This window comes from Malaya genurostris, chromosome 3, assembly GCF_030247185.1.
Source record: "Malaya genurostris strain Urasoe2022 chromosome 3, Malgen_1.1, whole genome shotgun sequence".
In the NCBI taxonomy this organism is placed as follows: domain Eukaryota; kingdom Metazoa; phylum Arthropoda; class Insecta; order Diptera; family Culicidae; genus Malaya; species Malaya genurostris.
The window spans coordinates 97,009,710-97,029,489 of NC_080572.1; the positions used below are offsets into that span (position 1 = coordinate 97,009,710).

A 19,780-nucleotide genomic window follows, 5' to 3' on the forward strand; every position below is an offset into this window, starting at 1 on the left:
CTGCCATCTATCAAAGTTTAGTCTGTGTGTGAAGAGAATGTAAACAAAATATAGAACTTTTTCGCTTAAATAAATGCATTGTTTTTTAAAGTGATTTTGTGCATGTAAAAATATAAAAAACCGATAACGGCTCTTATCTAGACTTTTCAACTTGTTTAGTTGTGTTTTGAAGTTGGTTTTGTGTTAGAAAAAAACGATAATGAAACATCTATTCCGGCGCTGGTAACACGCTTAGGTAAGAGCACACATGATGTTTTGTGAAAAAATCATTATGTTACGGTATGTTTATATGACAAGCTAGTACGTAACATTACAAAAAAAGTTTATCGAGACTTAAGTAAAATTATTTTTTCTCTGGATATCGTAGAACATGGATCTGAAAAGCAGTTTTGATGATTACGCAAAAACGATCTTTGACAATGTTTCTGATGCTGACGAGGGCATTAACGAAAGGAAGATTACAAACACAAGTGTCCGCCAGGAATATCATTTCATTCCTTCCCGAAAATGTCAAAAGACACTTCAAAATTGAGCCGACGAATACTGTGCGTGTGTGTAGATTCTATTTCACTACACATTCAATATATTATATTTTCCATCAAGTAAGTGTAAAAAATGATTTAAAATCAAACCCAGACAGGCGTTACTCGCTGTCTATTTACAAGTATGAAACGTACGTATCAATGATTAAGAATCTTTTTTTCAGTTTTAAAGTGGACTCAAGATTCCTGCCCGTTTGCTCATGATTATCGCTTGAGAAATTGTTGATATGTTGAATATATTATGTAATAAAATATTTTGAAACATTTTGTATCCTGATATAGTTTTTATTTTTTAGTAATTATTTTCTCCCAGCATCAGCAATTCTTCAACTTTCGGCATTACCTCATGTACCTGAGAAAACTGAAAATGTAAAATCAAGTCATAAAAATAAAAAAAAATCGTACCGAACTTGCAATTACCTCCCACGAAATGGTTCCAAATTTGAGAGTTTTCCAACTCGTCCGAAACAGATCTCTCAATCTTGTGGCCTGATATATATCCGAAGTAGTTTTTGCAGCGATTTTCATTGTGCGCGGTTCGGCACTTGAAGATGATGACATAAACAAGGGGAAAATGCACCAAATCCGCCATAGTATACCTCATCTAATTAAACTATCAGGAGGTAACCAGCCTGGAATACCCGTTGGCGTTTGACTACCAAACTGCTAATTCCAGCAGCGAAGCTGAAAACATCCGGCAAGTTCACCAACACACCATACGTATAACTTGATAATGGCTCCTAATGATTATTCGAAAAATAGATTGTTATCTCATTTAAAGTAAACATCTTGATGAAAAACTTACACCATGAGTAGAACACATCCAGTTCTAAAGCACATTGAAAAAATTTTAAACATATGAATAGATTTTAATTCATAATTGCTGTTTTGAAATGTTGTTTACTTTTTTTCAGATACCTACAGCTGTTTTTTACTCGGGAAAATAAGCATCACTTATTGTATTCATTTTATATTTATCAACTAAAATAGTATCGTCAAAAATTTTTAAAATCATTCCAATTTACCATTTCAAACTGAGTAACGAAAATAGCATAAAACGGTACGTTTGAAAATTTATTACTTTTTTATCTTTTCTTGTTTACCTCCACTTCACACACATAAGCTGTCAAACTCAACTTCGTAGTCGCGAATTGTGCAGCCTATATTTATATGTCGTTTTCGCTTGAGAAAACTGAAACTGACACAGGGTAGCTACATCAAACAAACACTTTTTACGAAACTGTATTGATTTCGCATTTCGCACACTTGACTCGATTTTCAGTTCAACAACGTTGAAACTAGGTTCGAAACTGTCTTCAAACAAACGGTTTGACAGCAGTTAAAGTGGAAACTGGGTTAGGTTTGGCATCAAGCGAAAACGACAATAGATTTCTCTTCATACTACGCGTAACGATACGGTGTTTTTTATGCATGACGCAAAGCCTCCTATGCCGAACAAGAAGTTGACGTCATTTTGTACAACAGGGATTGGTGGATGAAAACATAGGTCGATTCTAACCATTTTTTCAATAGTATGCTATTGAAATACTGAAAAGACGTCATCATACATGTTTAAGTTAAAAGTTTTCGAATCGATTGGTTGTTAAATTATAACAATCCATTACCAAATTACCGAGTTATTAACGTTCAAAATTATGACACAAAAAGGTTACGCGACTATTTTTGAAACTTGTAGTTGACACCCGTCCCCATATAGTGAAGAGTAAGGCATTTTTAATGCCAAAACAGTGATTTCCGGTTTATTATTATTAGGTTTATTAGTTGAAAGTTCTTGCCGTATTCCTTGAACTTGGTATTACTTAAAAACACTATACCGGAAGTCATCTCATTGAATTTTGAAACGAGCTCAAACATCGTTTATTGGTATCCAATATGTTTCGGAAATTTCTTTGTTTTAAGGGTTTTTAAGGCATATCGATAAACCGGAAGATGCTATATTGGAATTCGAGACGACACCGAACATAGTTTTGCGACATCTGTTTATTAAACACTTTCCAAAAATACCCATATAGTAAAGGTTTTCAAGGAATATCGATAAACTGGAAGTCGCCATCTTGAATTTCAGAACTACCTTAAACATCGTTTTCCAACATCTACTCATCCACTTCGTTCCGAAAATACCCATATTGCAACAGATTTCAAGGAATATCATTCAACCGGAAGTCGCCATCTTGGATTTCAGAACCACCTCAAACATCGTTTTCCAACATCTACTCATCCACTCCGTTCCGAAAATACTCCTTATTGTAAAAGTTTTCGAGAAATATCAATCAACCGGAAGTCGCCATCTTGGCTTTTCAAAATACCTGTACAAGAGCGGTGATCGTATTGACGTAAGGAATTACAGTGGCATAACGAATTCATCTGCTGCATCTAAGCTATTTGAAATAGTTGTGAGCACCGAGGTACTTTTTCGTACAAAAAATTATATCTCCTCTGATCAGCATGGATTTATGCCAGATCGTTCGGTCAGCACGAATCTCTTAGATTTCACTTCCACTTGTATTTCGAGTTTGGAGGAGAGAGTACAAGTTGATGCAGTATACACGGACCTGAAGGCAGCTTTCGACCGAATTGACGACCACCGAATACTTTTATGCAAGATTTCGCGGCTGGGTGCAACACAAAAGTTTATTGAATGGCTTTGCCCTTACTTATGTGGTAGAGTTTTGCGCTAGGCTCCTGTGTATCATCTCCGTTTTCATATCTATCTGGAGTTCCTCGAGGCAGTAATATGGGTCCAGTTTTGTCTTGCTGTTCTTTAATGATGCTGTTTCGCTACCCGGTGTTGGTTGCAGTTTAGATTTGAAATTGTATCTTGAAGTTCGTGATTTGAAATTGTATCTTGTCATAACGTGCCACTGAACACTGAATCCAGTTCGATTCGACTATGAAATTGATGGACAAATGCTCCAGAGGGTTGATCATGTTAATGATCTTGGTGTTTTGTTAGATGCTAAGCTTACCTTCAATCTACATCGTTCATCTATAGTTTCAAAGGCTACACGGCAACTAGGTTTCATTGCAAAGATCGGGTGGGACTTCATTGTTATATTGCTTCTTGGTTCTAGCCTAATTTGGAATCCGTATCAGCTGGTTTGGAACTAGCGGATTGAACGCGTACAAAAAAGATTTGTTCGTCTTGCTCTAAGAAACCTCCCTTGGAGGAATCTGCTTAAGCTCCCACTGTATCCCGATCGCTGTCGACTGATCGGACTCGACTCATTGGAACGACGCAGAAAAATTCAGCAAGCTGTTTTCGTGGCAAAACTGATTAACGATGATATCGACTCTTCGAAGATTCTGTCTCTACTTGATTTCCGTGCTTCACAACGATCGCTGCACTCCACCAGTTTAATGCAGCCAAGATTTCATCGAACGATCTTCGGGTCTTACGAACTGATAACATCTTGCTTGAGGTCGTTTGGCACTGTTGAACATCTTTTCGATTTTGGTGAACCAACTCACAAATTTTCGCAGAAAATACTACGTTCTACAATTTTAGGACTTGACTGATACATATTCATTAAGAACATTTTATTGTCAGATGAATTTATTAATCATAATAATAATAATAATAATCAATAATTGAAAAAGGTTAACATTCACCTAATCCTTATTCATAGTGGTAGAACAATTCTATAGTATCAATACTACTTTATTAAAAAAAATTATTTTCATCTTTTCATTGCAGGTAGGCGAGCCACTCATTCACCAGTCCGTAAGTTCAGTCATATTCCACTAGTTTTAAGTTACTGCTCTGCAATCATTTCAACACCCGCATGCCGCTCATTAGAAACGAATTAGGTGCTAATAGACCAACTGCCGTACATTCGCTTAGCAATCATATTTCAATTTCAATGTCTTCCGCGGACGTACGAGCGTGTGTATGTTGGACTGTCAGCCAAGAACCGCCCATCATATCTCACTGTGGAGCAGCGTTGAGTGGCGTATCGCAGCGCGTAACTGCTTTCACTTTAAAATTCCAGCTCGCCTTCCCCCCCCAACACCCTTTTTTATCACAGTGTTCTAGTTTCAGTCGACTGTCAAATTCACATAAATCAAATCTAATATCTTAATGTGAGTGTTCGGTTTTGTTCCGTCGGGGAACGGATGCGAGTGGAGATGTTGGCAAGAGGCAGACCAGCAAAAAATCGTCTAACAACCACTAAGTTGATGGCTGTCTAGGGAATACACCCTCGCACCACCCTCGCCGCTTCGGTTGTGTTCGCTTACACTTACACAGAGCCCCGCACATATGATTCCAGTAGCGAGGATAGTACGTAGTATGGCTGGGGCAACGGCAACTAAAAAAGGCTGGAAAATTCCATCACCGAAAACCGGCAACCTGCGGTAGGTGGGTGGGCGGAAAAATGTTCCCGAAGACCGCATCAGAGCCTCCGAACAAGGCACCCTCTCAAAAACACTCATCTGGTTTTGATAATCCACATTATGGTGATGCCTTTCAGGGAAGCAGAGCTGGACTGGTTGGTTTGTTGGAGTAGATGGGTCACAACGAACTATTCTACAAAGTTGGACTTTACTTCCGATAATTTGCTTTGTCCAATACTGGCTTGCCAAAAGTTAGTGATAGCAAGTTACGATTATTGAGAAAACAGTAACCGATTACGGGAAATTCTACCCTGGAACTGAAAATAATTTGTACATGTTAAAGTTTTGCCCCCAAACGTTGAAGCTTTCCACTCGGGAACACGAGACAAAAAACATTTCATACCACTTTCTCAACGCTAAAAAGTCACACACAGGGGCGTGAAGAAAACGCGCTTCCGAGCTCGGAAGACCCCCATCAAGACGATAAATAGCTTATTTATGCCGCCGGGGAAGCCATGACATCTATGTGAGATAAAAATGAAAAATTATTGTTTTTAATCTCACTTTCCAGTTGTTTTGTCAGTTTTTCGACGGCCGACCGTCCGCCCCGTCGTTTGGCAGTAGGGTTCTGGGCGGAACGAATCTTGCCTCGGTTGACCGGCTTCCATCGCGCTGTCGGATCTAATTAAAGTGATAACAAAACCATGTTGGGATTCGGATATTCAGCCGGAAGTGTCACGAGTGTGATACGAGCTTGTTCGATTTTTGTGGGGGGAAAATATGTTTCGTTGGTTTTCCGGAGTGCATGAAAAAGTTTGTATACGGTACTAATTGAGAGATGACATGGGTTTCGAGGATGCGATGCGATTAAGACAAGTTTGATAAAAAACGGTAAGCAGCAAAGCAGGACAGTCGGGTTTGTTCTATTTCTGCAGGCGGTCAAATAGAGTACATTTATGCTTTTGAAAATGAAAACGGAAAAAGTTGACACCAATATCCTCTTATTTCTTTATTCGAGAGAGAGAGAAAGATTGAGTAAATGACGCACTACAATCACAAGAAAGATTATGTTACCTTACAACATATTTTTTAAATAACTATTCATTGGAATATAAGTTAAAATTATATTATTATGATTTGAATTGGGTGTTCATCCACAAGTTGTGACTTTTCAGCCCTATTATATACATAATTTGGTTATTACCATGAAGACATCATTTGCTACCGCAATTCTGTGATTTTTGTTTAGAGAAAATTGAAAACCTATTTGTATTGTGTAATGGGAAAAGAAGAACTTATATACTAACTTACTAACTAATACAGAGAGCGAATCGATTCCATTGAAGATGGCATCGATTTTTGTCGGAATTTGCTGATAATGTTATGTGACATTACATCGAATGGTTCTATATTTGTGAGCCTGTGTGACTCATTTGTACAAAACAAGGGAGGATGCTTCAAAATCATTTTCAGAATTTTATTTGAACCGTTTTCTTTCTGGTGGAATAACAACTTGACCAATTTTCGGTTCCGGATATACAGAATAATATGCACTAACAAAATGGAAAAAAATATGCACTCACTTTTTCCAGAGATAGTTTAACCGATTTTCACAAACTTATATTCAAATGAAAGGTCTTATAGTCTCATAGCCTGCTATTGAATTTTATTTGGAACCGACTTCCGGTTCCGGAAATTGTAATATGTGAAAAAAATAAAAATATGCGCACTCAATTTTCTCGGAAACGGCTTAACCCATTTTTACAAACTTAGATTCAAATTTATTGGAAAAGATGGCAACATCTACATCTCCTCATTTGTGCTGTCTATTGCTCATATATCTGTTTCTGATTATTGCTATGGACGCACTTTGATTTCGCTGTAAATAATTCACAAGTGTTAGATATTCAAATTTTATTCGATATACTGATAATATTAGACTACAACACCAGAATATTATTCTCAACATTTGCTACTTAGCCATTGTAGACTAGCTGGCGCACCTTCTTGCGAACGTTCCTCATTAAATTCCGTACAGACTTCTTGGCGACAAGTTTTGAAACTTTTCGAACTGTTGAGTGGTTTCGGCTGCCGAGACATGTTTTCTAAGATGTGCCTTCGTTAATGTCCAAAATTCCTCAATTGGTCGAAGTTGTGGGCAATCTGGTGGATTCATGTCTTTTGGGACGAAAGTGACATTTTTGGTAGTATACCATTCTACCGTTGATTTCGAGTAGTGGCAAGAAGCAAGATCTCGCCAGAAGACAACAGGATCCTTGTGGCTTCGAATCATGGGTAGAAGTCGTTTTTGTAAACATTCCTTGATGTATATTTCGCTGTTCATTGAACCAGTGGTGATGAAGGGTTTCGAAATCTTACCGCAGCTACAAATTGCTTACCAGACCATAGCTTTCTTACCAAATTTTTGACTTTATTCGATGTCTCGGACTGGTTTAACACTTGCCCTTCTCGCACCGTATAATATTGTGGTGCGGGCAAGGATTTGTATGTTAATCGAGTTTCACGTAAGTTTCGTCGTCCATGATTATGCAGTTCAAATTTCCAGCAAGAATCGTATTGTACAGCTTTTGAACTCTCGGCCTGATCGATGCTTCTTGTTTCGGACTACGTTTTGGTTGTTTCTGCTTTTTATAGGTTCGAAGATTCAAACGTTCTTTAACACGAAGAACATTTGACTTCGAAGTGCCCACTTTTTTGGCCACATCCCGAACTGAAACCTCCTTCTTTTGCTCGAACGCCTTCAGTATACGTTTATCCAACTGAGGGTTAGCAGGACCTTTTTTTCGACCCGTTTTCGGTTTATTCTCAAAGGTGTTATCCTCGCCGAACTTCCTGATTGCATTTCGCATGGCTTTTTCACTTACTCCTTCCATTTTTGCTATCTTTCTCAGTGACAGTCCGCGTTCTGCTCACCATTTGTACACAATTTTTCGACGTTGTTCTGCTGAAAGTCCACGCATTTCGAAACAAACTAATGAAAACGAATAAACAACTGCACATTCTGAACCATTGCGAAATGGCAGCGGTTTTTGGTTGCGTCTATACTTTCTGGGACAGTCTTTATTTTTTAAGAGTCTGGATTTTCTTTAACTTCTTCGAAGATTCCGATAAAGGCAATAATTTTTGAGTTACAATGATTTGAAGAAAGAGACTACAAAAGTTTATTATACGTTCTTTCAAAATTTTAGTATTCAGTTGAATCGGGATTTTCATCCAAGGAAAACAAATACTGTGCTATACTGAGAAAAGTTTCATCCAAATCGTATTATGTTAAATCATATGATTCCATTTCTGTAATTGGTCATGTCGAGCTTTTGAAATCAAACTGATTTTTCATGTCACAAAATTAGCTCCGAAGCACACGACGAACATAATTAATTTTGGAAATCCATCGAATCCATTTGGTTCATCATTGAAAGTTGTTGTGATAGATCACGGGAAAGTTACAATAAATTATGACACGGGAATTTTGCTTCAGATAAATAGACTTCCTACTTGTGCTGTTCACGAAAACGTGTAAAAGTGTTCTGAACACGCGTACCATATAAAACACTAAGCTATCCGATGCTGATGTTAGCTTTGGTGTACTGAAATAAGTGTTACCATATCACAAAACTTGCCGTGCAACCCTCGTATTTTATTTTGTTTGTAACGAGTGAATCTCGAAATGCGGGGTGAATTTCTGATGATTCATTACAATCTCGATCCACAGCTGTTTGTGAAAGCGGAAGTGATTAAATTTGACATGTTTTGACGCCTGCCAAAATTGTGAGGAAGCTTTTCAGGCAAACCAGTGATTGCAGGGCAGTCTTCAGGATTTCAGGATTCAACCCGAAGCTTTACACTATCCCATGACTTGTAACCGGCATATTTGATACCTAAATATTATCTTTAACAGCTTATTGTTTTTTTTGGTCTCATATAGTAAAGTCAAATAAAGGTTGGGAAAATCAGCTTTCTTCGTATGATACCTGACGAAAGTGCTCATTTATTACCCACTAATCGTACAGCGGATTATCTGATTCGAGGAAAATTTCCCACAGCAGACGGAAGATCAAGCCAGCGTTGAATGACATTAGAAAACTGAGAAACCATATGAAACATCGTGGATTCCCAGTATAAAGTTGCGACTGTAAAACACTGACAGGCAACTCCATGGGTTTAACTCTATCGTTCGACGTTTTCCCAGTCGTAAATCGCGTTCAGAATACGGTTTTTGATATCCGATACTCCGGCACTGAGTGGAATTTTTCCGTCCTCCCTCCCACACATCTTATCCGGTGTTTTCCGTTATTTTCCCCCTTCGAACGATTCTGCTAGAAACCACAGTACGTATAGAAGTACGTTACGTTGCTGAGCGGTTTCAATTTTCCTATTGAAAGTGTTGTCACGCGTTGCCTTTTTGAAGTGTGCTGCTATAAATATGATGCAACTCTTCGTCGTCACAGCGCTTCTCACCACGTAGCATCCTCCGCGGCACAGTGATTGCGAGAAAACCTCAGTATCACCGATGTCACCCGCACAAACCCTCCACCCACTTTTCACTTTTGTGGTCGATTGATTATATTGAAGCATTAAATATTATTGCATGTGCTGCTGTTCAAACAAGCAAACAGATTCAATTATTCATGAACAATCTCTCAATTTTTATAATCAATCATTACCAAATCCGAAAATAAATACGAGCTACTGCCTCGATAAATGGATATTTTCACTGGAGCTACCCAAACAAAACAGTGCAGTTACTTTTCAGCCTTTTCGCTGTTTGTTGCTTTTAGTGATGTTGTTGTTTCTCGTTATTGCTGTTGTGGTCGCTGAGTGCTCAAAATAAACCAAAAGACGTGGCAAGCGACACGTTTTTGAAGAGGTTATGGAAATTGAAGACAATAAAGTCGACTTGCGGTCGGAACACAGCAAGTCTAGGCAGACATAAATGAGTGGAAAAAGCAACTAATTCTTTGGGTGGTGGGTTGGGTGGTGGTGGTTTGGCTGTCGTTGTCGGAATCGCGGAACGGGAAGATTATGTCGCGTTTGATGTTTCGGCTTTTGAAGTACAACGGTAGCTGCTGCTGATCGGCTTTGTCGGGTGAAGTGTCACCAATTTTAAGATTTACAGACCATTGCGGTTTATGACGAGGCAAGGTTCGGTTTTCATGTTCGAGCATAATTATGCGGGATACTTTCCGTTTCTTTTCGTTCCGTCTTGCGGTTTACGGTTCGCGATGATGGGCTCATCTTTGAGGTATCGATCCGTGCCGAACGAGCGAAGCCGTAAATGAGAATGCATGACAGCGAGGTGGTGAGTGATGAAAGTGCATTAATTTTACAACTCAATTTGGATAAACGGTGCGGGACATTTCGGAAACATGGTGATAAATATCATGTTTAGTGAAGTATAGAGTAATTTAGCAATTGTGACATAATCAATAATTCCAAGGATAGCGAAATCAATTTATCGGGTAAGAAACGATAGAATATTCTTCTTTTTCAGCTTACGATTAGCTGGATCTTGTGATTTGTTCCTTTTGTTATATTTTGATATTCAGCTAATTAAGTGGCCGCATTGGTTCGCTATGCACGCCCTTGTCCATTGGATCGACGTTGCTGTTATTGTTCTTGTTATTATAGCGAGAGTTTTCTCTTTTATTAATTAGTACAATATAAAAATGAGGTGGTTGGAAACCTAAATAACTACTTGATAATCAATTATATTAGGAAAAACCTCTTTTAATCCACCTAGTGGTGTAATGCTGCCTTTCTCATATTACTCATAACATCATAAATATTACAGTGGAATTTGCAAAAACAACTGTTCATTGAATAGAAGTAGGAAAGTTCGTTTGGACCTAATCTAACAAAATCTTCAAATCCTGTTCAGCCTTTAGTTCCGGAACCGGAAGTACTATCCACAACAAATTTAGGAATTCTGTATGAAACTGTAAGACTGCTTTGAACCTAGAAGTTTGCGAAAATCGATTTGGCCATATTGAAGAAAAGTGAGTGGGATCCTGATCACTATTTCCAATTCTTCCGAAACCGGATTCAGATGACCGGAACAGCCGAAGTTGGTTCGTTTGCCAGCAACAAGTATGACCTAAAAATTGGAACAGTTTTGAACCTAGTTAATCCTAGACTTACTATCTCATGATCTATTTCGATTAAATCAATTAAACGAAATCTAACAAACGAAGCGAACCTGCGTTTATGTTACTTCTGTATTAGAGATGGTCGGGTATAGAAATTCTTATACCCGAACCCGACCCGTACCCGAGTGATCAGCAAAAAAAATTACCCGTACCCGACCCGTACCCGAGTGATCAGCAAAAAAAATTACCCGTACCCGACCCGTACCCGATTAAAAATTTAAAAAATTACCCGTACCCGACCCGTACCCGATCAATAATAAAAAATTTTACCCGTACCCGACCCGTACCCGATTAAAAATTACCTGTACCCGTACCCGACCCGAATGAGTAGTAAAAAGTTTACCAAAATTCAGGATGGAAAAAATAAAGTGTTTAAGATAGCGAGCTAGATAGAGCGTATCAGGCTCTAGTTTGTAAGTAAAATACATTAAAATGCTTGTTTACATTTAAGGTAGCGCTTCGCCGTGGTCACAGGAGTTCGCTGCCTATCCCGGGGTTTCACGCACTTTACCCAAAATTGTGAGAAAACGGGGAAGAAAACGGAAATTCCAAGAACATACGATTGTAGATAATTAATTTTTCTATCGATTCGTATATAAATTGTGCCTGATAAACATTTTTATCGAAAGATTTCGTGCGAGTTATAAAAATAAATGAGTTTTTCCTTATTCTTTCGCACGCACACAATGTCAACGCATGCATTGGGGTGTGCAAAATGCTACATGCGGTAGACGCTAACAACATTTCTTTTGTTTTCGTTGTCCGTTCTCTCTGCGTAAACGTTGAATATAGATGAGTAGAAAATGTAAGTAAGTGTTACTACTTTGTATAATAATTTCTATTCATGTTTCAGTAGAACCAGAAATCAGTAAAGATTTTCATCGCTACTAGCTTTGACGCTTTGTTGAAAACGTAGCACATCCCTACATATGCGAGTTGTTTATAGCGAGAAAAGGAAAAAAGAAAACCAAATTTTAACAAAACTCGCACGAAATCTCGCGAAAGAAAAGCTTTCTAACTGATATTTTTCGCCAAATGCATAGTAAAATCATTTACCTACAATCGTATGTTTTTGATTTTTCGTGAATCGGGTTAGTATTTTAGAAATTTGCAATTTAGGGTGAAATTTCGGCGACAAAGCAAGAGGAAGCAGTGAGTTGTCTTGCTTCGACCTGACCACGGCGAAGCGCTACCTTAAACATATAAATACACTGTGAAGCGTGAATAGATTTCCTATGTCTTTGGTACTTTATACTTATTTACAAATGTCATAAAGGGAGTAATATCTACTCAAATTTTTCGAGAAGCATATTTATCCAAAATGTAATACCCGTTGTATTCAATTTTGGGTAGGTATGGTTTTTACGAAACAGTGCGACTTTTGATCCAATTCTTTAGAACCACAAGTAAGCGTGCTCATTATCTTGACACACAAATAAAAATTCACATTAGAATCACTTGAAAAATCACGAACATCCCCTAAAATTAATAGAGTATCATCGGTTCGTTTACGTGAATTGACCAAACATCAAATAATTCACGTGTATTCCCGGTGTGAAAAATTCAATTTTGAAAATGTTGAACTGTGAGTCCTTCAAGTGTAAGTAGTTTGAACATTTGTGAGAAAATTTTTTTTGGTTACATTTTTTTTACTACAAAGCAAAATGAATTATGATTTTGATTTAAATTATTCTGTCAAATATGCCCGTTTTGTAAGCCTCACAAACCCACACTAACGATGTTAACGGGAGCTGGTGGTTTTTACAGCCATTGAACTTCTGTTCCACCTCCCTTGGAACCCTCAACGAGCAGGGCTTGTATTGTGAATCCTCAAACGAACGAAGCAACAAAAAATATCTGCTGTGAACACTTTGCTTGACATAGCTGAATGAGAGACCTATATTAGAGAGAAACTGGATGCGTGAGAGTATATGCTACTGAGCAGACCAATTCCCCTTGCCAAGTAAACTGTCTGTGCTCTCAGTCTCAGTTAACACATGAACTAAGCAATCCATGACAATGTAATGAAATGAAGGGTTCGCTCTCGTTAGTATTGTACGAGAAAGAAGACCTTGCCTCACGGTGTGCTACAAGACGCGAAGCAAAGTCATATAGGCAGTGTTTACGGTTTATTTTTAAAAAGTAGGTTTACAGAAATCATTTTTAACATAATGTTCGCATTCCAAGACCAAATTTGATCACATTTCAAACATACTTTAAACATTTTATAGCAGAAGTTTTGCATTTGAGCCCATTTTCAAAACGATCAATTTGTTTCTTGACAGTTTACACTGTGTATATATCCGAGAAACACTAAAAGCAATGTTCTTTAAGTTAATATTCTTCGGAACTAAAAGTTATAAAACTAGTTTCCTCATAGGCATCTACAATATTAGAACCATTCATCAAATGCTAACCTCATGAAGCATAGGTCTCAGCAAGCGGGCATATTCATGAACTAATGAACGAACGAAGCAGCTCTCCTGGCTTGGGTTGCGCTGTGAATTCTACCTGACATACGAATGTGTGTGAATAGCACAGATGGTGAAATCCTTTCGTTCATATTCGTTGCTTCAATTTGCAAGCCCTGTCAACGAGTGAACACGGTGAAAATTTGAGCATTTCGCGTGAAAAGATTTTCACCCGTACTTTTGCGACTGTCACGCATCGAGATTTTCAGTGAAAAGAAACGTAAATTAACTCGACGTCAACATTTCAAAAGGGCCTAAAAACAATTGACAGATTTTCTTTGTTTACTTTCTCTTTCGACTATATCTGCGTTATTATACAAAAACGTTCGTTACATATTTGGTAATGTTGGAAACATGGAGATATTATCTTTCATTCTACACGAATACTTTGTAGGTACACGTGAAAATTAAGGAGATCATTGGTTTATGTGCCCTTATGAAATGTTGGCATCGAACTGGCAATATAGCTCAACTTGCTGTGCCATCAATCGGTGTCATTTCAAGTGAGGTGACACCACCCAGAAGTGAAGAATAAGAAGAACTTCTATGCAGATTTTCTGAAATGAATGTTCATGTTTTTATGGTTAGAATCCTAATGATTTATATGTAAATTTTGAAAATCTTCAACGAATATTTAAAATAACAGTTTTCTGGTATCTGAATGTGATATGAGTACTACACTACATTTTATATATTAATCATGTAATTTTTACTGGATTGTGCATTAAACAGCTTTAAAATGGCAGTTCATTAAAACCTACGTGAAAAGTATGGTCTGACCGCAACATTTTAGAGCTAAGGCAGTGTGTCTTATTAAATATGTTATAAAAAAGTAGGGTGGAAAATAGTCACATAACTTTTCGCGTAACTATGATTGATCGTTTTTTTTAAATGAAGAAAAGAAATGTTTTTTTCTGGAAAAAGATGCCAGTTTTTAGGTCTGGTTCTAGGCGCGAATGTCAAAACCCCTTGAATCAAATTGTTTATTTTTCGGAACCACTTTTTTTGGCAATAAAAAATTCTCGTCAACGTGTAAACATATTTATGTGAAGTACAAATGGTCGGGTAATCGATCAGAAAAAAAAAATTTACCCGTACCCGACCCGTACCCGAGTGAGTAGTAAATTTTTTTACCCGACCCGACCCGTACCCGAGTAAGCAGTAATTTTTTTTTACCCGTACCCGACCCGTACCCGATTGAAAATAAAAATTTTTACCCGTACCCGACCAAAAACCCGTCGGGTACGGGTACGGGTTGGGTTTCGGGTAAAATACCCGATACCCGACCATCTCTATTCTGCATATGTAAGTCAAGCTAAACAGCATGAATCAGCAGCATAAAACATGTAGTAGGATTATTACTTTTATTATTATTATTATTATTGACATCATTACACCACCGGCACGGTATTACTGCACTACCGGATGTGAAAATGGCATATTTTTGCCTTTCTCATATAGAAAGGTTATGCAATCACTTGAAAAACCGACTAGTGTCATATACCATTTGACTCAGTTCACCGAGCTGAGCAATGTCTGTGTGTGTGTACCGAAGTACCGGAAATAGTGGTCATATATACCAAAACGGATCTCACTCACTTTTCTCAGCGATGGTTTGACCGATTTCCACAAACTTAGATTCAAATGAAAGGTCTTCTGGTTCCATACGGAATTCCTGAATTTAATCCGGATCAGACTTACGTTTCCGGAGATATAGGGTAAAGTGTGTTCAATATTGTACACCGTCACTTAAACTGGCGGAACAAAAACCGTAAAAAATGTTATATACTGAACTCTAAACCGTTAATCCCAATCTTAGGGTCAATTGAAAGGTCTTATGGTCTTACCAAAAATTACTGCATATTTTCGGATGCAACAAACATTTAAATCGTAGTTGGTGACGGTACGAACCGACTTTGATTATACCGGTTCTCGGGTTCCGGTGCCAGAAGTGCATATAATAGTGAACCCACTTCGTTTTCTTAAGGATGACCTACGCAATCAAAGCACTGTTTTATTCTGTATGTTGTACTAGCTAATGCACAAACAATCTCTTGGTTTCTTTCAAAAATCTAAGAAAATTTATTTGAATAGAATACAACAATATTATACATGAGAAAGGTATCATTACACCACTAGGTGGATTAAAACAGGTTTTTCAAATAAATTTGAATTCATTGACATTCGTTTATTCTTTTGATCGTACTGATCATAAAATAGCTATAATTTTAATCAACCGTAGCACCACCTTTTACCAATATTACACACTAGTAGCAGACATCCGTAACCGTTTCGATTTCTTCATAGCGTGTACGAAATAGAACAAAGCACGCATCGTTCGTTTCGTGTTTTCTTTTTTCTTAGGTGTTATACATATTGTCATTTTATATGGCGATTTGAAAACTTTGACACTCATCGCCATGTAACTGCGGAACCGGAAGTCTGATCCGGATGAAATTTCACAGTAGCTTTAAAGATAATATGAGTTCTAATTCAAATCAAGATATGTGAAAATCGGTTTTGTACCTGTTTTTGTACCATCGTTTGTGAAAAAATACTAATAAAATTGGTAGTTTTCCACTTATCACGCGTTAGTTCCGGAGCCGGATGTCGGATCTGGATAAAATGTTCAAGTAATTTTTAGGAAACCATAAGACCTTTCATTTGAATCTTACTTTATGAAAATCGGTTGAGCTTTTTCAGAGAAAAATGAATGCACACTTTTTCTCTATTTTTTACATCTCACCATGTAACTCCGGAACCGGAAGTCAGATCCAAATGAAATTCAACAGCAGGCTATGGGACCATAAGACCTTGTATTTGAATCTTAGTTTGTGAAAATCGGTTTAGCCATTTCTAAAACATAGAGTGCATATTTTTACCATTTTTTTGGTGCATATCATCCTATATCCTCGGAACCGGAAGTCGAAGCTCGGGATGAAATTCAATAGCAAGCTATGGGATCATTTTAATCTTTTAATTTAATTTTAATCATTTTAATCATACACACAGATATTTGCTCAGTTCGTCGGCCTCGGTTCAAAACTCGGTTTTCACTGTAATTGCATAGCCTTTCTATATGAAAAAAGTAAAAATTAATACTGATAGCGACCGCCGCGACTTGAACCGAGGATCATTCGATCGCATAAATCGCCTCAAACCTGTCAGGGTATTTGATCTTATACATGAACGAAAAAATTGGTTTGTATAGAGTTCCTCATAATCTCATCATCACTACTCATCATAAACCTCGTGTCGATTGGTCAACGGAATTGTTGAAAAAACTCAAAAGATATCTATGCCCAACTTTTTTTCTCGGTTATGCAAAAACCTTTCGGACAAACTTTGAATTCCTGTAGACACGTGAGATACTTCTTAACCTTCAGACAATGGCCGTCCTCCTATATACAGTTAGCTGGTATCGTTTTAATACTGGTATGACAATTTCTGTAATTACTATCGATATTGTGCTGTTCAGCATTATTAAATATTGAACAAAATTCATTTCATTCCGTTCATTTTAGGGTCAACAAATCGACTGTACAAATAGTACTGCATACAATTTTTTCCTCCGATGAGAAAAAAACTAATCGATTGGAAAAAGGAAACGTTTAAGTTCTATTCGTAATCACGTCATTCCGGATATGTCTCTGACGTTACTCATCCAACTATTTTTTGTTTAAATTAGTAGAGCTAACCACTATTCTGGGCGTTTTATTTGTATATTTTATATTTTTCCTGTATATTTTCCTTTATCAAACGTGTCTGAATTACGTAATACTTCGTATATGATGTTGAATTACGAATTACGACTTGGCACCAGAAAACGAAGTTTGATTGTCTCGATAATCTTTTTTATCAAAGAGCAATTCAGAAATGGGTAACAAGTCATCAGACTTCACATTTTTTGATTGAGACTTGCTACACGTCTTTAGCTTAGCAAATCATCCATTTTTTACATGGGCAGAATTTAAATATTTTAAGTTGGCCGAAAATAGTGTTTTTAGCGTAGAACTACGTCTTTCTCAACTATACACACCTGGGTGCATTTTCAAAATTTCACAACACGAGACTGTAACGAAATTACTCCAGATTTGATTCCCTGATAATTTTTCCTTGTTTAAGTATTTCCTTAATTCTTTCACGAAACGAATATAGCGTTTGTTGCGTAACAGTTGTTTAAATAGTAAAAAAGAGATCCAAAAGACAAAACAAAAAAAATCACCAAATCTACAAATAAACTCTGTTACACATTTTCTAACTTGAGTCTATGATAATCCACGAACGTAGATACATTGCATGCGCAGAATGCCATCTACGTCAAGACAAAGGAACTACACACAGCATCATTCAACTGGTGCTTCGGTCAATGACGAATCTGTGAGCAGTCTTGCTGCGGGACGTTCGCAGAGTGAGTTTCACTTGAAAGAGAATCGATAACATAATCATCCAGCTGCCGGTCGTTTGCATTGAAGCAAAATGTACCGTGAAGTGAACACCAGTGGAGAAAGTTGCACGAATCAACCTAGAAGGACTGTAAATGATTACAAAAGTGCTATGAAAATCGGTCAATTTAAAAAAAAAGCGGCTCAGAAGTAAAAATCGATATTTTAGTGCATCGTTCGCAGCGCAAACATTCAGCAGCTTTGCGATACAGAAAAATGCGAGCAGTGTTCAATGCAAATTCTAAATCAAATAATCAACATCAAAATTCAGTGTTGTTGCTATTTTGCAGTCGTTAAGACCGCCTATCTGTCAAAAAGATGCGAACGAAATCACGTTAACAGAAAACACTCCACAAAATTTTTTTTCAGTATTGTATCAATCCGCATTGTGGACAGTTCTGCTGCAGGACGGACGAAAAAAATAGAACTGCCATCACTTCCCTGGCCTATTGCGTTAGTAAGAAACGAACGATTGGAATCGGCTTTGTTCATTGTTGTTTAGTGCAATGTTCGCAGTGCAAATTTTGCTACGTCATCATTCAGTAGCTGATCGTTTGCATTCGAATAAAATTCACCGAAAAGTGAACGACAACGGAAAAAAATCAATTATTCGACTCTTCCAAGGGCCAAAAAAATTTCGCGATGAGGTATAAGAAATATTCTTTCATTAAAATATGTAAGCAAATTAGATGTAAAATAATTAGTTCAGTGCAAACCCATCACAACATTATCAATTTAGAGCATCGCAGTTTGCAAAGCAAACTTCTCATCAAACAAGTGCAAATAAATTCAATATTCAGCTGCTGCTTTGCTCCACAATTCAACACTTCCAAGGGCCAGAAATAAATCTCAAGTATGATTATGACAGTTTCAAGGCAGTAGCATTATAAAAGGAAACGGCAAATCGGAAATGAAGTAATCTACCTCAAAATTCTGTATGTTAACAAAATGTTTAAAAATTGTTTCAGTATCGAATTAATCCGCACTGTGAGCAGTTCTGCTGCAGGACGAACGAGAAAGGTGAATCCTTCTGCGCCAAAGAAAAACGAACGATTGATCTACTCTGTACATCGTTCGCGCCGTTGAATATCTTCAAACAAGTGCAGAAAATACAGCAAATTATGAACACAACTGAGAGAATATACTAATCGACATTTCTATGGGTCATGAATAAGAGTGCTATGATCCGCTATTACGGTCAAATCATTTAGCTCCAGAACCTTTTCAATATCTTCACATCAAATCAAGCAAAGAGTTAATTTCAAGAGTCAACCGATTTGTTAAGATTTTTTCTCGTGGAAATAATTATCAACTGTGATGAAATTTATAGAAATGGGAACCTTCGGTTCCTAGCAGAATCCAAAGCATTTTACAAAAAACTAATGAGATTTTCCTAGAAATGGATGAATAATTTATATAAAAAACAGCTCATGATTCTACAATAAATCTCTGGCCAATTGGGCTGTTCTTCATGTGTTTGCATACGCAGGGTAGTTTAATTGGTAAAACAATTTCATCGGTTAGGAGCTAGTTACGGGTTCGATTTTCGTCTCTGCGATAACATTTTCGCGGTTTTCATTACATAGCTGCATTCGCATGTCATGTTTAAAATCTATTTTCTCCGTTAAATACTGATCATATCTAGTTTCAATTGGTTTCAGAAAAATATTCTCTACAACTCATAAATATTTTTCCACGGACCATGACTAAACGAATCAACATTGAAAATGGTATGACTAAAGTATTCCCGGCACTAAAAACTTAATGAGAATCAATCATTTATCCCTTTAGAATCTTCTTAT

General features: G+C 37.3%; 1 protein-coding gene and 1 long non-coding RNA gene across 3 annotated transcripts in view; one reads left to right on the plus strand and one right to left on the minus strand.

Moving 5' to 3' along the window:
- LOC131437191 (nyctalopin-like) overlaps positions 1–19,780 on the plus strand; it is a 344,861-nt gene that overhangs the window by 118,965 nt on the left and 206,116 nt on the right. The gene's annotated exons all lie outside the window — the stretch shown is intronic.
- Positions 709–1,688, minus strand: LOC131437192 (uncharacterized). The gene is made up of 4 exons (XR_009230734.1): positions 1,465–1,688; positions 1,348–1,371; positions 963–1,282; positions 709–903 (listed from the first exon to the last, which is right to left on the minus strand). It is a non-coding gene; the product is annotated as an uncharacterized LOC131437192 (long non-coding RNA).